The sequence below is a fragment of the Tamandua tetradactyla genome, chromosome 8 (genome assembly GCF_023851605.1).
Source record: "Tamandua tetradactyla isolate mTamTet1 chromosome 8, mTamTet1.pri, whole genome shotgun sequence".
Lineage (NCBI taxonomy): Eukaryota > Metazoa > Chordata > Mammalia > Pilosa > Myrmecophagidae > Tamandua > Tamandua tetradactyla.
Window position 1 is genome coordinate 105,076,042 of NC_135334.1, and position 14,277 is coordinate 105,090,318.

Genomic DNA, 14,277 nt, shown 5'->3' on the forward strand with positions numbered 1-14,277 from the left:
TAATCTTGGCAATCCCTCCAGGAATATGGTATTGCTTCTGACTCACTATTTTGCTAGATAATGGCACTTCTAGTGGCTTCCATTGGGTCTTTCCTACTATAATAGCTCTCACTTTATGAATCAGAGAACCAATGTGGGGATTCTACTGCGTGCTGAGTATGTTGATTCCAATAATGCATTCTGGAACTGGGGAAATGACCAGAGAATGGGTATAGGGAGATAAGTCCAGGTCAGTGAGGGACCTGAGCTAAAAATCCATTGGTCACCTGATCTCCATAAACCCCTACTATGACTGGTGGACCAGAGTGACATTTTGTGTCTCCTGGAATTAGTATCACTTCTGAGTCAGTGTCTAATAATTCCTGAAATAGCTGATCATTTCCTTTTCCCCAGTGCATAGTTACCCTGGTAAAAGGCTGTAGGTCTCCTTGGGGAAGACTGAGAGAAAAGTTAACACTAAATTTTGGGCAGTGTAAAAGGGTCCTTCCTCATGGATACCCCGCCCACCCCTCATTCAAGGGGGTCTGGGTCTGCAAATTGTCTCAAGTCTGAGAATTGATTAAGGGTCTGTGACTCTCTGTTTTTATAATTCAAGTTTGACTTCTGTTCACTTGACCTAGAATTTTTCTGCTTTTACAACTCAAACAAGAATTTAGTAGACTGCCCATCTATTTTATTTCTAGGTACCTATGATCTACTAGCAAACACCACAAGTCGCAGTGAGTCAGTTTATTTTGACTGCTGCTCTGAGTCTCCTGTCCACTATGATAACTATGTCCACCCTGTCTATGGTGATTAACTGTCATCACAAGGCTTCTGCCAACTCAGGATCCTATCATTCCCATTGTGCTTAAGGATTCCAGCTCATTGACGACAGTTCCCACAGTAATATCTGACCTACAGAGAAGGGTGACTACAGAGCTCTTCAGAGATGATGGAACTAGTCTCATGAATTCAGTTCTCAAGGTTCTGGTGCAAGATGTGTCCTCTGTACATTCCTGGGGTGTGTGAGCAGGTCTTCCATGATGAATCCACTCTAACAGTCCCATCTCTGTAAGCCTCTGGACCCCCTCATCTATATTATACCAGGACAATTCTGGCATTTTGATCTCAGGTAATGTTGGCCACCTTTTGATCCATGTTTCAGCCAACCATCCACACAATCTGTTAGTGCCCTTTCTAACCCCTCAAGCTACAACAGTGAATGCAGAATCTCTGCTTTGTGGGCCCATACCAATAAATTCAGCTTGATCCAACTTTATATTCCCCCCACCATTATCCCACACCTTTAATATCCATTCCCACATTTATTTCCCTGTTTTCTGTCTATATAGTTTGGAAAACTCATGCAGTTCTTTTGGTGTATATAGTAACTCCTCATGGGTCACACTTTCTACCTCACTTTTTGGGACCTGTTGGGACTTCAGTCTAATCACAGGTCTTGAAGAAATGAGGGGCGGTGGGTGTGGGTCATGAAAAGAAATAGAAGTGTCTTTCATGTCAGTTACCTCAGGGCATTCCACTGCAGTTTCACCTGATGAAACAGCATTAGTTGCTCCAGACAGAAGAGTGAAGGCTCTTTCCCCATGTGGTTACAGGATTAGCAGGCAGTGAATCTTTAATCTCATTAGTTGGAGGTTGGATGGCAGACTTCTCTGTGAAGACTGGAGGCCAGGAAGCTGTTTCCTCAAGGCAAGTTGAGGCCAGGAATCTCTTTTATCGGGGCAATCCATTACAGATCTATCTAGCAAAGGCTCAGCAGATTCCAGGGATCCTGTCTCACCATCTTCATCATTATCAAGCCATATATCATCATCCCATGTTTCAGGATTCCATTCTTTTCCAATTAGAGCCCTTGCTTTAACAGTAGACACCCTACAATGTTGAGATTTTAGTTTACTTTGTAAATTTGCTATATACTCAATAAGGCTTTGTGTCTGGTTTTCAGAGATCTCAAGCCTGTGACCACAGGAAATAAGGTTTTCTTTCGTGGCACACATGGAGACTTTTATATCATTCATACAATGTGGAAGTTTCAAATTTGAAGACTTCAGCTCATCCTTTTTCCTCATCACTGTATCCAGCATATCTAACAACAATCAGCCAACATCATTATACCTCTTAATTCCACAAAACTCCTTAATGGTGTCAAAAATATTATTCTCCAGAGCCTTGCCTTGTATAAGGGAGGCAGTTAACAGAATCTAAAGGTACTATTTTAAGTGTCTCTTTTGTCAATTCACCCCATGGACTGTTAGTACCATCTTAATTATTGGAAATACAGTTATTAGTGCCTCTGAGTCTAGTCATAATAGAAAACCAATTGTAAAAACCCATTTTTAAGATTCTGTTTCTCAAGAACCACTCCTGGTACCAAGCTGTGTTAGTCAGTGTTCTTGGAGAAACAAAACCAACAGGAGAGATCTGTAAATATGAGATTTATAAAGGTTTCTCATACAGCTGTGGAAATGGAAGTGTCCAAAATCCATAGGGCAGGCCATGAAGCTGGTGGCTACTACGAAGTCTGGACGATTGCCACAGGAGAGGCTCTCTGGCTGAAGAAGCAGTGAAAGAGTCTCTTTTCTTCCTTAAAAGCCTTTGGCTGATTGGATTATCTTGTTGTGGGAGACATGCCTTAGTTGACTGCAGGTATAATTAGCCACAGAAACAGTCAACTGACTGATAACTTAATGTACCAGCCTTCCAGCCACAAAATATCCTTGCAGCAACAGTCAGGCCAGTGCTTGCCTGACCAGAAAACTGGGTATAATCATTTGACCAAGTTGACACCAGAATCTAATTATCACAGGGCATATTTTCAATCACTCTTTCATGAGATATATCATGATTTCCAGGGCTATATGTTGTTATGGAGTTTGTGGGAGCAGAGAGGGAATAATATGTGCCTTGGAGATATTTAGATACACAAATAATCACCAAAATGTCCATTACACAGTGAGGTTAGCAGTTCTCTCTTCTGTGCCACTTTGGCCTTGGAAATTTTTTGGTAAATTTTCAAAGATCTGATCTGCCTCAACTCACCAATATCCTCAAGTCTTACTGTCTTCTTGTTAGAGCTACTCAGAAGCTGGTGTTTTTCTTCTTTTCCATTCTCTTCCTCCCAATCTTCTAGCCTGGAAGAGAATTTCTTCCCACTCTCTCTCTCCTAAGGACTGTTTCTTTTACTCTTCAGACAGGTCTTCTAAATTGCTCGAAGGGATTCAGCTTCTGAAACACAAAAGCCAGTGACACTGAAGTTGTTCTTTTATATCCAATCTCTGAGGCATAGGGGTGAGAGCTAACTATTTGCTTTAATGAAGGAAAAGGGAAGAATGAATTTCAGGGAAGGAAACCAAGAAGCTAATTGATATTAAGGCATCAGTTATGCATGTCATAGTGTAACCAATTAGCATATGTGCCTAAGTGTTTATATACATATGTGTATATCTATGCAAATACAGATGCATGTGTGTATGCATGTATGTGTATATATATATGAGAAAGAAAAGTATTTAAGAAAATACCTTCCTCTACTACATTGTATGTACTCTCGGAAATGATTTCGTCTACTATATTTTGTTGTTGCTGATGGCCATCCACCAGATTGATTTCACAAACACTTGATGTACCATGATTCAGTGTTTGAAAAACACTCCAACTCCATTATATGACATCTCTGTTTTCACTTCTAAAATTTACTTTTGAGGAAGGTGGCTGAATTCTTTTCACCTGACAGGTCAGAGAGTCAATGATCCATCACACTATGCAATAGGAAGGACTTTGCTGAAGAGGATTATAACAAAGAAATTCCAACTCCTATTAAGTCCTATGGTTCTAAGAGCACAAGGTGGGAAAACTAAAATTAAAAGCTTAATAACTGTTTTTAAATAAGTGATCCTAAGCTTCATAATATTCCTATTTTATTGACAGAGAAATACAAAACTCTGTGAACTTTAATAGCCTCAGTGCTACAAAGCCAGTGAATGCAGACGTGGATCCAAATCCATATTGCCAAATTGTTAATCTCATTCACTTTTATACTACCCCACTTTGCTACTTTTGAAACTCATGTTTATAAAGCATTTGTTATGAGACAGGCATTGTTCTAAGACCGTGCATGTAGTGACTCATTTACTCCTCACTACAACCCTATAAGGTAAGTTATATTATTTCACCCATTTTACAGAAGAGTAAACCAGGGAAAAAAAAGCAAAGCCAACTTCTAAATACCATATAGCCTGTAAAGAATGGGCCAGGGAAACTTCAATATTGAGCTCTGGAGGAGACGTATCATGAACAATTTTGTACCAGCTTAGGTGAATTTTAATGACAACGTATGGCCATGAATATATATGTTCTGACTATTTAATTAAGTACTTATATCATGTCTGCTGCAGTAAAAAATAAATATATGTGCAATGTGGCTGGAAATTTTAATGCAGTTTTTATGATTAAAATGTAAATTAAGAAATCAGCAGTGAGGGAAAATAATGGTAGAAAAATAATATGTCGTTATTATATAAAACACAATGTGAAAAACTTTGTCTTTATCCATTTGGGACACAAGGAGAGGATTTAGTGCTGACATCTCTAGAAGGCTATGCAAAGAGGTACTAATGATTTTTTAAATTCATAGGGTTTATTAAATAAAATATACTTTTATTATAACCTAGCATGGAAAAGTGGGTCAGTTCAAAACAATGTTGATTAATTCCAAAGAGGAACTGTAAAAACTGGCTCAAGGATGTTATAATTCTATGACTACATTAGGATTTAACCCCAGTATTTAAAATTTTAAAACCAATAAATGCTTGATAATGTCTAGGATAGGAAAGATAAAGAAATGTGAATGGTATAGGTCCATTTGCTAGCTGAGGATACAATAAGTTAACAGAACTGAAGTGGGAAATGAACTATATTGTTTAGGTTACTTTGGATAGTGAGTTGAATCTGTAGCCCATGGGTGCTATTTGGCATAGCCAGTCCTGATCCCTTTTTATTTTTCTTTTTTGGTCACCAGTTGGTATGCTATTGATCCAAGTGTCGATTACAGATTTTGGTGAAACTTTAAACATGTCTGCAAAGAAGTAAAATACAGCAATAATTTGTAAACCAAACTGGAAAAATTAGGAAAATAAAAGGATAGCTATTCATAATTATGCTGTGACAATAGGTATAAAATGGGACTGCACAGGCAAATTAAGATGTAAAGTCTTAATTCAGCAAGTATGATTGTTAAATGTTAAATATTTTTTCTATGTTTGTTGTATAATTGCCATTGGCCCAATCCCCTAAGCATCCCTCACTATTTCCTAAGCCACCTTGACCCCTTTCCTGGGTGCTATCAGACTACTCCATGGCCCAACAAACAAAAGGATATAGGACCCTTTTCAGCACCACTGTATTGGGGTCCTAGTCATCTATAAGTAAGGTGACCATATTCCCTGTTTGCATCCTGACATGAATATTAATTGTACTTCCTTTCAACCACAAAATTCCCTAATTAAAATGAAAAATTACATGACCACATTACCCATGGGACATTGGGACATAATGAACAATTGTAGCAATCCTTATTAGAGCAGGAACATAGAATCTAAACTCTTTCCCAGTTCCTAAATCTACCCACCTGCATAATGTAATAGGTATTCTGAAATATGGCATATAATAAATAGCCTCCCAGTGTGACTGGTACCCTATGGTGTAGATCCTCTGGCTTCACTCTGGTACACAAAGTGAATTGCCTTGAAGCTGTAGACTCCTTTGAATGAATATGAGGCAGACCATCCTTTGGGGCAGGGAAGAGGATGTATATTGCAGCACTGGAATTCCATTTCCTGTGAATATCCTCTTCCCCAGAAATAGACTTTAGTCCCCAATAATTATTTCAAGATATCTGTAAGTTATCATTGTATTGGCATCTGGGTACTAAAAAGCATGCATACCTTAAAATATAAAGAGATCCTAGACCACCTATGTACACTTATCAATGCCACACTGAAAGTGATGTCCTTCAAGGACCTGAAAGTGATCAGAAAAGACTAAATTTGCAATTTGCTCATTCACCGATTCATTCACCAATTAAATGTTTATTGAGTGCCTGCTATGTGTCATACACTGTCCTAAACACTTAGAACACATAACCGAACAAAACAGCCAAAACTATCCTGGGAAGAAGGTTTTGTCTTTTAATGAGGTGGTTAAGGTACTCCTCATTAAGACAGTGTGATTTGAGCAAATACTTAAAGGAAGTGAAAGATTTAGCAATATGAATGTTTTGGAGAAATGTATTCTTGGCAGTGGGAGAAAGCAGCATAAAGGTCTTGAGATGAGTTTATGCCTGAACTTTCAAATAGTGGTAAGGAGATAAAAGTGAAGCTGAGGCAGAGCGAGCAGAGGAAAGTGTAGTTGGAGACGAGGTAAACAATGAAAGAGCGACCGGCTCATGTAGTATCTTCCAGGCCTTTGTAAGGAATTTGACTTTAACTTGAGAGAAATGGAAATGTATTGGATGGTTTCAGCATATTTGTGACATTATAGGGTTTACATTTTAAAAGGCACACTTTGGCTGTTATGGGATGAAATAGACTGCAGGGATGTAAGTTTTAGGGGCCTGTGGTAAAGTGGAGCTGGTAAGATTGTAAGGTTCTCTCTTTATTTTGTGGGTATAGAAACAAAATTTCCAGGGGCACGTGGAATGTGAGAGAAAAATAGAAGAGTCAGTGATGATTCTATGGTATTTTTCACTTGTATGTGTATTTTACCATCTGGAAGGATGTTGTAGGCATCTATCGATATGGAGACGATAGCTGAGCAGACAAGGATTCAAGGATTGGGAATGGAAGATTAAGTTTGTAGATTCGAGGATTGGGGATGGAAGATTGTAGCCTTTTTTTCTTTTTACATCAAATTGTTGTATTCTATGGGCAATTAAGTATACAAGTTTGAAATTCACTTGATATTTACCTTTTATTACAAAATATGTGTTGTATATTGGGACATATAAAATTATAGAATCCCTGCCTCTATTTAATCCTGTAACCCAATGCAGCTACTGATTTATTTATTTTTGTCTTCACAGCCACATTCCTCAAAAAACCATTTGTACTTATTTTCACTTCTTCACTATATGTCTTACCCCACAACCCACTATAATTGGGCTCCTTCTTTTACTTAAATTTATATTAATTTTTTATTGAATTAATTATTTATTAATTTATATTTATAAAATTAGTATTTGTAACTTAACACTTATTATAAATAATGTCACGCTAAAAGATCTTAATTCTTATATTACTTGACCCCTCTGTAATATACAACACTGTTGTACAGTTTGAAACTGTCTTTTTTTTTTACATGGGCAGGCGCTGGGAATTGAACCTGGGTCCTCTGGCATGGCAGGCAAGCATTCTTGCCTGCTGAGCCACCAAAACTGTCTTTCTTGATTCATAAGACAACTCTTCCTCTATTCTCCTCTCATCCCACTATTATTTTTCATTTTCTCTCACAGGATATTCTTCTTCTGTTTCTGCTTGAAATGTTCATAATTCCTCAAATTCCAATGTTAGATTTCAAATCATCTAACAACTTACTCTTGCTGAGTAAACTCGTTTACTTCTGTCGCTTCAACTATCATTCAATATATTGATGACTATAAACCTCTGTATCTTTAGTTTAAATTTTTAGCTATAGACCCACTCACCCAACTGTTTGTTGAATATTTCTAATTGTATGCCCTAAAGCTACCGCAAAAGTCAACATGAACTCAACTCTCACACACACACAGTTTCCCTTCTCAGTTATTGACATTTCCTTCCTAAGTAGTCCCTCAAGCCAGAAACCATGAAGTTATCCTGATCTCTTCTTACTCCATGTAATTAATCATTCCAATTTAAAATTTTTAATATATTCTAAATCTGTCCGATTCTCTTCATTCTCTCCAGCTTCCTTGACTGTTCCTGTAATACAGCTACCTGCATACCCAATAGATACTTCTAGGATGTATTTTACCAAAAGGCTTGTATTATATTCTGATTGGAATGAAAATTTGAAGTATTAACCAGTGTTTTTGCTTCCTTTAAGTACATGGCATTACCCATTTTAGCACTAGACATGAGATCTCTGTTGTCCCGAGGAATAGATCAGAGCAGAACTAAAATTGTTCAAAAGCAGAAGTCCTGTTACAAAGAGGGGAGATTTTTGTAAGAATACTTCATGGGTCTTTTTCTATTTTTGCTGAGAAGTGGTAAATCCTCTGTGTTGGATAAGAGAGAGGGATTTAGAGAAGAAAGCAATAGAACACGAGTACTATATTTTCTATAACTTACCTTAAATACTTCTGTAAAGATGAGTAGCTTTCAGAATTTTTAGAACTTAACCCATAATATGAAGAATATTATATATTGAAATCCACTTCACACATACACGAAAACACATAAGTATGCATATGAGTATCAATATATACATATAACAGGTATATTTGTTTGAAGAGAAAATATTTACCCTTCCTTCCTATGTCCCTGTGTTCTGATTTTTTTCTATTATGTGCCATTTTGTTAAAATGCTGCTCTTGACACATGCCTTTATGTTTTCTAGGTCACTGAGATCTCTGGGCTGGAAAACACTGATAGATTGATGACATAGATAGATATATGTGTATATAAATGATTTTTTAATCTATAATAAAAAAGTTAGCTAGTTAACATTTGAATCAACCATACCATGTATCTACACTCCAGGGATGATGGGTTAGCACTAAAAGTACCCTAATCTTCATAGTATGTACTTCAAAAACTTTCTTAAAATGCACCAACATATTGGCTAATCAGACTAAAGTATGTTAGAAATAATTTTTCTAAGTTGGAGAGCTTGGTATTCAAGCTACAAACATTGTACTTACATGAATGGAGTTTGAAACCTGAAATACCCTGTAAGTCCAGCAGAAAAAAAATTGGAATTTTGCAGTAAGTCTAGAAGTCCATATAACCCCATGCTTCTGTCATTTCCCCTGACTACTGTAAAATTATCCTAGTTGATCTAACTATAGGCACAGCTGATGCAGCCATGGAATCTTTCCACGTCACCTCACTTTGTAATAAACCTTTCATTTAAGGTGACTGTTGTGGGGCTTAATAAAAGGCAGAAACCAGAAAATACTAAGCTTGCAGAACAGATTGTATCATGGTCTTTGAGCCTGTTTACTAATAAATATTTTCACCTCTGGCAAATTCCATTCTAGACTTTCTTGAATTGTAAAAAACACTTGGTAATGGGGAATGAAGAAGAGCAAGGTCTTTTCCATCTCTAATTGTTTTTGTTTCCTTGAATGATCAAACAAAAATACATCACTGGGGTGGCTTTAACAATGAGAATTTATTAGAACATGGTTTTGAGTCTAGGAACAAGTCCAAATCAGGTTGTCATCAAGGAAATGCTTTCTTCCCAAAGACTGGTGTTCTGAGGCTGGCTGCTGGTATTCCATGGTCCTGGGCTCCTCTGTCTCTTCTGACCTCTCTTTTCTCTTCTGGGTTCCACTTACATTGATCTTTCTTCAGCTTTCTATCTATCTGTCTGAATTTCATTCTGATTAAATAGGTCTCTAGCAATAGGATTAAGACCCATCCTGATTGAATACGGTCCCACCTTAACTGAAGTAACCTCATCAAAAGGTTCCACAGAGAATGGGTTCATACCTACAGTAAAGGATTAAGTTAAAGAACATGTTTTTCTAGGGTATATAGCTCCAAAACACCACACTAATTAATCCTCAGAGTATCCTGATATTACTGAAAAAGATCAACAAAAATTAGGCTACATTGATTTGGAAAATAGATGTTAGTGGGTGTCTAGGAAGTCCTATAACTTGCCCATCCCCACAGTCCAAGTGATCTCTAGGAAGATAGGGGCCAATAAAAAGTCCAGATGGGTGTGCTGGTTTGAAGGGATTTACGTACCCTAGAAAAGCCATGTTTTAATCCTAATCAACTGTTTCTTCTAATCCCTATTCAGTACTGCAGGCTGTAAACTTGATTAGGTTATCTCCATGGAGATATGATTCAACCAATAGTGGGTATTAAACTTGATTAGATGGAGATGTGTGTCCACCCGTTCTAAGTGGGTCTTAACTAGTTTACTGGCCTATAAAAGAGGAGACATTTCAGAGAGAGTTCCTTTCGAGAATGAGGAGAGGGCAGTAGAACCACAACAGAAGGAAGGGGGAACCACAGAGTCCACCAGCTAGAGACCTTTGGAGATGAAGAAGGAAAATGCCTTCTGGGGAGCTTCATGAAGCAAGAGGCCTGGAGAGAAAACTAGCAGACACTGCCCTGACAGCTGAGAGAGAAACCCTGAACGTCATTGGCCTTCTGGAACCAAGGTATCTTTCCCTGGATGCCATAGACTGGACATTTTATAGCCTTGCTTTAATGTAGAGATTTTCACAGGCCTAGAACTGTAAACTAGCAATTTATTAAGTTCCACCTTTTTAAAAGCCGTTCCTTTTCTGGTATATTGCATTCTGGCAGCTGGCAAATTAGAACAAGGACCAATAAAAAAAATCCAGTTGAATGGAATATTTAATGTTACCCTCTTCTCTTCTGGAGCCCTGAAAGGTAATAGCTTCACAGAATTTTCAGGACCATCAACACATAAGATGGAAGCATAAGTGTGATGGCAGAGATGGCCTGAGAGAGCTACATCAGGTTTTCTGATGTCCCATGGGAGAGCAACCAAGTTTCTTATTAACGTGAAAGGGGCAGGTGGTTAGCTAGAGGAGTGTCAATGGACTCAGCATCAGAAGGCAGCTGGGACTGTATAATATTAGACCAAATGGGAGAAGGCCTGAACTGCCAGTGTGGAAGAATGGCAGTAAACAAGGCTAGTGATGCTAGTGTAGGGCACATAGTAATAATAACAGCCAAACAGACTGAGGTTAGTATGGCCCAGGCAATGATAAGTTGTTTTACCCTATTCCCCGACCTCCATTTTGGGAGAATACTCTGACCATTAATATTGGGATTCAACTTATGACTTGCTTTAGTTGATGGAATGTGAAGAGAAGTAATATAAGCCACACCTGCACAGAGAATTCAAATGAGCTTTTATATTTGGGCTTAGCCATTTGATCTCCTGAGCTTCACTATGAGAAGAACATGCCTCGGATAGCTCCTGTTCCTACAACCTAGAATGAGAGGTGTAAGGAAAAGACCTAAACCAAATTATGACTTGGAATAGAACTGCCAAAGCCAACCAAAAGACCCATGATCATTAAATATGTTAAATGTAGTAAATCACAGTAGAGTTTTTATATAGCATTAAAATGGATAAAAATGAAAATCATTGTTCATTCTTCTAAATTATTTTCATGTATTTACTCCTTTAATTCTCACAGTGATTCCATGAGATAAGTATTATTGTAAATTTTCAGACAACGAAAGCTTTTTTAAGCATTGATTCTTAGGTGATGCCTGAAAACAAGGGACTTCCACAGCCCCATTGCTACCCCTAGGGCTTAGATGCAACCTCTGGAAAACTCAAAAAGGGAATAAATCCTGTTTTGAGGATTTCAACTGAAATTAAGATTAAGGTTTCAACCAATCATAGGAATAAACAATTCTATTGATGCATTCATTTTGGCTCCAGAAACCTTTTTAAAGTGTTTTTTTCCCACATGAGTTTGAGGATTGGGGAGTTTATCCTGCAAAATGAGTCTCTCGGTGCAGAAGATGCTCTGCTGCTTTCGTGTCTGCACTGGCTCTTGGTTGTTGGTGATAGTGTGGCTGTTGTTCTCACTGAATGGAGTGCTGTGGCAGTTACAAGAAATCCCAACATGCTGCTAGTAAGAATTATGACATGTCTCCTCCCTTTATATTGGCAAGATACTAACATAAGGTTTTCCATGAAAACGTCTAGATAGTAATCTAAGCACATAAAAGACATACAGCAAAATTATTTGAAACAGCCAATATTGGGGAGGTAGAAGGATGGGCCTATCATGACTGATCAGGTTATCCCTACACCATCTCTGATGTGTCAGAAATACTATTGAGACAGCTCAAATTTAAGTTTGACAATGTAATTTACCAGGAGGAGCGTGAATCCTGAAGGCAGAGTAGTGTGGTAAAATAGCCTGGCTTAACTCCGTAATTACCAGCTGGGACCATGTACAAGTTGTATGCTTCTCTTATTTTCATTAGCAAAATAGAGCAAGGCACGTTGAGTGTCAAATGCTTGGCATAGTGTCTGGCAGCCAGTGTGCACTAAATAAATGGTAATGTGTGTAACTTTAGAGACAAAAACCATTAGTAATTTCTCTGAGTTTGTCTTTTCCTCTGTATATCTATCTTGCAGTGTTACTCTGAGAATTAAATTTGAATACATCAAGTGCCTTAAGCAATGCCTGGGAAGTGGCAGGTGCTCATTCAATGGTAAATTAATTACTATTATTAGTAGTAGAATGGCATAATTACAATTAGCAGCAGCAGCAGCGATATCATTGTCATCATCATCATTCCAAATAGTCTTTATAGTCATGGGAAATTCTGTTGTTAGTGAAATAAACCACTTTCTTGGAAATAGCACTTTTACAGATTGATAATTCAGATGAATTCCAAGACTTGGGCTCTGGTTTGCTACAGTAAATGGTGAGAACAAAATTGCAATGGTTGTGTATTAGTTTCCTAGGGCTGTATAATGAAAACTTACACAAAGTTGGTGGCTTAAAACAGGAATTTATTTTCTACAGTTCTGGAGGCTGGAAGTTCAAAATCAAGGTTTTGGCAGGATTGGGCTCCCTCTGTAACTTCTACAGAAGGATCCTTGCTTTTCTTTTGTAGCTTCTGGTAGCAACAGGCATTCCTTGGTATGGGGTAGTATAACTTTAGTCTCTGCCTCATCTTCAGTCTTCACATGGCCATCTTCCCATTGTGTCTGGGTTTCTATGTCCAAATTTCCCTTTGCTTATAAAGACACCAGTCATACTGGATTTAGGGCCCACATTAACCTAATACAACTCCATCTTAACTAGTTACATCTGCAAAGACTCTATTTCCAAATAAGGTCACATTTGAAGATTCTGGGTAGACATGAATTTTTGAGGGACATATTTGACCTAGTATACATTAGAAACGTGATTTGACTTTGTTAGATCTGGTTGCATTGAATGATGGAGGAGACAAAAACTCTGCTCTTGATTAATGTAGCCTACCCAAAGGATGTAATGTGAAGTTTAAAGATGGGTTCAAAACTGAGAGCATCTCCTAGGGGGCTGAAAGCACTGGTCTTGAAGTTGGAATTTTTGGAGCATGAATTTAAATTACCACTTCCTCAGTGTGCATAAACAAGTCATTTAATGCTCTCTGAAACATAAATTCTTTACCTATAAAATGAGAATGATCTATGCCTTCTAGCATTGCTTTGAATATTCACTTGGATAATGTTATATAGTATTTTCAAACCATTTATAACTATATGCATTTGTGAGCCAATTCCTATAATAAATACAATAATATTTACATTATACACACACACACACATATGGCCGGTAAGTTCTGTTTCACTAGAGAACTCTAATAAAGGGGGAAAGCATTCAGTTTATTACCATTCAGTACGATTTTGGTTCTAGGTTTTTTTAGATATTCTTTATCAAGTTGAAAATTTTTCCCTCTGTTCCTAGCTTGCTGAAGTTATTTTTCATGAATGATTGTTGAATGTTGTCACTTTTCTATATCATTTGATCTGGTCAGATGACTGATATTTCTTCTTTTGCCTGTTGAGGTAGTGTATTACATTGATTAATTGTTGAATGTTGAGCCAGCCTTCTATACATGAACTCAATTCCTCTTGGTCATTATGTGTAACACTTTTTAAATATGGTTAGGTTAAATTTGTAAAATATTTTGTTGATGATTTTTACATCATTTTCAAAAGACACATTGGTCTGTAGTTTTCCTTTCTTGTAATGGCTTTATCTTGTTGTTGTTGTTTTTTTTTTTTTTCTAATCACTCCATTTCTGAATCACTGTGATAGTAGCCCTAGAAGATTTATCTTGTTTTGATATCTGGTGATGCTGGCCTCATAGAATGAGTTAAGCAATGCTTCCTCTGCATATGCATATGGTAGAATTTACTAGTGAAATTACCTAGACCTGGTGCTTTCTTCTTTGTAAGATATTAATCAAATTAATAATTTACTTAATAGTTAGAGATCTATTAGTTTAGCTACTTATCCATATGTGAGTTTTTTTAGTTTGGACCTTTCAAAGAATTGGTCTATTTTAT